This window comes from Mirounga angustirostris, unplaced genomic scaffold (genome assembly GCF_029215605.1).
Source record: "Mirounga angustirostris isolate CCGP_5_RB_7025 unplaced genomic scaffold, mMirAng1.0.hap1 SCAF_4, whole genome shotgun sequence".
In the NCBI taxonomy this organism is placed as follows: Eukaryota; Metazoa; Chordata; class Mammalia; order Carnivora; family Phocidae; genus Mirounga; species Mirounga angustirostris.
The window spans coordinates 52,689,909-52,695,173 of NW_026991712.1; the positions used below are offsets into that span (position 1 = coordinate 52,689,909).

Consider the following 5,265-nt stretch of genomic DNA (forward strand, 5'->3'; position numbering starts at 1 on the left):
CCCTATGGACTTGCCTTAGGTCCTCATCATCTTCCAAATGCTCTCCACCTGTAGCTTGGCCTCCACATCACCAGTCCTCCATGCTCCTGCCAGAGTGCACACACCATTCACATTTCTCTACTCCCTATGGTCTTTTGTAGATGCACATCATTAAGATTTTATTTACTTGAGAAAGAGCGGGAGAGTGAGCACCAGTGGGGAAACAAGCAGAGGGAAAGGGAAAAGCAGGTTCCCTGCTGATCACAGAGCCCGACACGGGGCTCGATCCCAGGATGGACCCCAGGATCATGACCTGAGCCAAAGGGAGACGCTTAACCAACTGAGCCACTCAGGCGCCCCCGCATAACTCCTGATCAGAGTACACAAAGGCCTTCACAATCTCACCATCACTGCCTTCCCACCACCACCACCACTTCACCTTCCAACAGTATCATTCTATGTTCTTTGTGCCCCAATCCCACTGCCTGGAATGCCTTCCGAAGCCCAGAGTAGGTGCCCCCTCTTCCAAGAAGACATCTATGATTATTAGTGTGTGTGTGTGTGTGTGTGTGTGTGTGTGTGTTGTTGGGAGTGGGGGATATAATCACTCCCTTCTCTTTCCTGCCTGTGAGTCTTTCACCTACAGGGTTGACTTGCCACTCTGCATCGTTAATATTTGCTGATATGTCTGTCTCCCCTCCTGGACTCTGAACTCCTTGGGGGTAGAGTCCAGGCATTTATCTTTGTGTTCCCTCTCACGGTGCCCATAGTATGTAACTGAATTGAGCTAAATTGAACTGAAGACAAGAAATATTCTGCAAAGTACTCAGGAATGTGAAGGGTTTTAGTTAATATGCCTGCCTCCTGCAGAAGATAGGAGCAGTTTGAGGTCTGGGGCTGCTTTTGTTTCTCCAGCACCTATCACAGTACCCAGTACACAAGTAATATGTTTGACAGTGCATGGTGGCTCTTCTGCCTCAGGGTAATAGACTGCCCCCCCACCATGTGGCTGTTTTAAAAAATCTGTATGTTTGGGGACGCCTGGGTGGCTGTCAATTAAGCATCTGTCTTTGGCTCAGGTCTTGATCCCAGGGTCCTAGGTTTGAGTCCCGCATTGGGCTCCCTGCTCAGTGGGGAGCCTGCTTCTCCCTCGGCCTGCCCCTCCCCCTGCTTGTGCACACACGAGCGCTGTGACAAAAAAAATCTCTAAAAAAATTAAATAAAAATCTGTGTTTGATCAATGCATAGAACATGGGGATGGACAATCATGTATTAGTGAAAAACACATGAGGGGGTCTGGCCAGCCAATCCCCTTCCCTGAGAACTCTGGTGGTGAGTCACTAAAATCATGCATGATGCCCTCACATGCTCTTCCCCCCAAGTGGTGAGTCTCCGCTAACTCAGCAAGGAATTAACAAGGGTGGGGTGGGGGATACAGAGAGATTCTAGGCAAGCTCCTTTTTTTTTTTTTTAAGTTTTATTTATTTATTTGACAGAGAAAGCACAAGTAGGCAGAGCATCAGGGAGAGGGAGAAGCAGGCTCCCTGCAGAGCAAGGAGCCCAATGCAGGGCTTGATCCCAGGACCCTGAGATCATGACTTGAGCCGAAGGCAGCCGCTTAACCAACTGAGCCACCCAGGTGCCCCACTCTCTCTTTCTTCTAGGTCTTTGAAGTGGAAGATTAGGTAAAGTCTAATCTGGGTGCAGAGAGAACAACGGATAATGCAGGTATGTGAAGGAGGCAGCAAAAGAATATGAGAAAACAGAGGGAGAGAAGAAAAATAGGGGGATAGGGAGAGGAGGAGGAGGGAGATAGAGGAAAGAAAGGGAGAGGGGGAGAGACAAAGGGAGGGGGGAGAGACAAAGGAGAGAGAGAGACAAAGAGAGAGGCAGAGACACAGAAGCTTTCAGGGCTAGGTTCCAGACTCTCTTGAGGCCGGCTGTTTTCCAGACTTCAGGTTCTATAAGCTACACGTGGCCTCCCGAAGAATTCTCCTCATCCACTTTGACTCTTGTCTACAGAGCAGCCAGAGTGATTTTTTTTTTAACCAAATCTTTAATGGCCACACTGACTTTCTTTTAATCTCTCCAACTAGCTAGGTTCTCTCTGGCTACAGGGCCTTGAGTCTGACATCCTCTTTCCCTGGAAGTGCCCCCACTCACCACCACTCAAGCCCTAACTTCTCTTTTCTAACACACAGTGGCAACTTTACAGTTACTTACACGATTCGCTGATGGTCTATCTCCTCAAAAAGATCCTTTTTTTTTGTAGTTACCCATCAATGTCATTCAAATAGCCCAGTGCCAAATGCATAGTATACATTCGATGGTTTGTTGAAGGAAGGGAGAAACAAAATATCAGTCACCGGTTTTGCTGAGGTTTGAAATTTTCTGTTACATCCCCCAAATCCCTCCCATGGCTCATCTCATGATTTCAGTTCTCCCATTGGAGTTCCTTCTTCCAGGTTCTTGAGCATCTTGTCCTCTGGGCATGTCAGTGTTCACACTTTGAGGTAGAGTCAAATCCTCCCAAAGGGTCTCGGTGGCGCTTAGGACATTAGGCACCAGCAGGTTTTGGGACGTGAGGAGCAAGAAATAAGGGAAAAGGCATCAAAGCAAACCTTCCCAAACTGTGTGAGAGAGAAAAATAAGAGGAAGAAAACCATAGAACACCAGATCAAAATTTGCATAATAAACAAACCACATGCTTCCCCAAGGAGCTTATAAATCTCTTTTCCATCAGCATACCAAAAGAGAGATGATTTCCTCCTCTTCCTCTCACACACAAAATACAGTGTGACTTGTGGCTTTGTTTTGTTTTGCATGGTCTTCTGGGAATTCCAGTCTCCTAGAATAAAGTGAGAAAAGTGTCTTCTACTTTCCACTAATCCACCAATGAGTCCCTGGCAGAGCTCGGTCTGCCACAACTCCTGGGAAGCCCTCAGAGTGCGGAGGGAGTGCGAAAGAACAAGGAAGAAAGGAAAGCAAAGTCTGCTTTTATTTGGGTTCCATGAATTGACTCCGTGTAACTAACTGGGTCCCCATTCCCCTCTTCGTCACAAAATGGGATTTGGGGATTCAGGGGAAGCTTTCCCTGAAGTAGTAAAAATTCTTAGATTACCATATATGTCTTTTAATCTCAGTACAAGATAGCACATCCAAGGAAACACTAAATTACTTGAAGGCCTCCCACTGGGATCAAAGAATTCCCTTGTCTCCACACGAAAATGTTAAAATTCTCTCCCCACATCCTAAGAGCCTTCACGTTCTTTCCTTCCCAAAGAGAACACTTTGTCTCCTTACCCTGAGCCAACACCCTTCACCTGTATCTATTTACTACCCCTCTACTCCAATAAGCTTGCCTTTGATCAGCTCTAACGCATTTGTGATGATGATACAGTCCACTGCACCCTGTGGGCCACGAGCGCTCATTTGTTTTGCAGTATGCCACTTGACATTTATTTATAATATTAATATTCTTAATTGTTCTCATGTGCTTATTTCTTTATTCAGTGCCTAAAGTCCTTAAGGGAAAGAATGTTTATACACACACATATATACTTCCAATTCAATTAAATTCAGAAAGCATTTACTCTATTGTATCAATGCCCGGCACGTGGGTAAGTGCATTGTATGTGCAGAAAATACAGTGACTACAGAGAAAAACATTTTTTATTTTATTTATTTATTTTTTAAAGATTTTATTTATTTATTTGAGAAAAAGAGAGGAGCACACAAGCAGGGAGAGCAGCAGAAGCAAGCTCCCCGCTGAGCAGGGAGCCGACGTGGGGCTCGATCCCAGGACTCTGGGATCATGACCTGAGCCGAAGGCAGACACTTAACAGGCTGAGCCACTCAGGCACCTGAGAAAAACATTTTTTAAATAGATGTGACACTGTCCCTACCTTGGATATGTTTGTAGACACCTAGTTCTTTAGGAAACAAATTTTAAAAATATATATGTATATGTTAAAACATGTATATGAGAAAACACACATATATAGGTTTTATATATAGTCATACGCACAGGAAAATAGTTCAAATAATTTTAGTTGATATGTAAACGTATAGAATGCACAGATATTTGAACAAATAACAACAATACGGGATTTCAAGAGTTGCAGAGGGAACCGAGAAACCTTGCAGGGACAACACTTGAGCTGAGCATAGAGATGAACTCTCCAAGAGGAGAAGGTGCAGGAAGGTCATCACAGGTAAGGGAAAAGAGGATAATAGGAGATATAAAAAACCTGAGCTTCTAGAGAACACGGGAGAGTTGGATAGGACTTCTGATGCAGAGATACAATTTAGTGAGGCGAAGACTAAGAGATGGATCTGGAAAGAGGCGTTGGACTCTGTTAAGAAATTTGCTCCTTATCGTACAAGCAGAGAGCCTTGGAAGGTTTCTCATTAGAAAGGAGGAGGAAGAAAATACGCTAGTCCACAGGGGACAACGTCCCATGACCCCCAGAGGCACCTTAAATGGCAGGGAATACCAAACCCTACATATACTGTTTTTTCCTATGCATACATACCTGTTATAAAGTTTAACATATAAATGAAGCACAGTAAGAGATTAGCAACAATAATAAAATAGAACAATTATAACAATACACTGCAACAAAGTTATGTGAGTGCAGTCTCGCCTCTCTCCCGAAGTATCTTATACGTACTCACCCTCCTGGTGTAGCTGTGAGCCGATGAAACGCCTACCCTGAGGGGAGGTGATGGGAACAGGAGAGGAGGGAGGCGTTGCGAGGCCGGCCAGGCTACCGCCGACGCTCTGCCTATTAGTCGGAAGGAGGCTCATCTGCTTCCAACCCGGTTGACCCCGGGGACCGGAAACTACGGAACGCCAAAGTGCCCCGCGGCTGAGGGAGGACTACTGCATGCGTTTCCGCGAGATTTTCCGAGATTTTCCCTGGCAGCAGTCTGGAGGCTGGTGGGAGGCAGAGGCTTGTGAAACTGTAGAGCAGTTAGGCAATTGGCTGACTGTGCAGGCGGGTAGTAACCCAAAGGAAGGCCGTGGTCGTATAAGAAGTGGAACTAGAGGAGGAGAAGTGGAACTCCGAGGAGAGTGAGTGTTGGAGAACTCTACCGGGAAAAAAAAAAACACAAAATAAGTACAAAAGTGATTACTCATTTAGAGTAAGAGAAGAGATCACAACAAATTACGAGTAATAAAAAGCGGTAAAGCACCACGGAATTCAGAAAAAGTGACATAATAATTTTATCATAACCATAATCAACTGCAGACATGCCCCTACAACACTTTTTTCCTGCATC

The 5,265-nt window shown here is 45.3% G+C and overlaps 1 long non-coding RNA gene across 1 annotated transcript; it reads right to left on the minus strand.

Moving 5' to 3' along the window:
• Positions 1 to 1,551: 1,551 nt before the first annotated feature.
• LOC129046496 (uncharacterized) lies at positions 1,552 to 4,815 on the minus strand. Its single transcript, XR_008507936.1, has 3 exons — positions 4,657 to 4,815; positions 2,728 to 2,827; positions 1,552 to 2,609 (listed from the first exon to the last, which is right to left on the minus strand). It is a non-coding gene; the product is annotated as an uncharacterized LOC129046496 (long non-coding RNA).
• Positions 4,816 to 5,265: the final 450 nt, after the last annotated feature.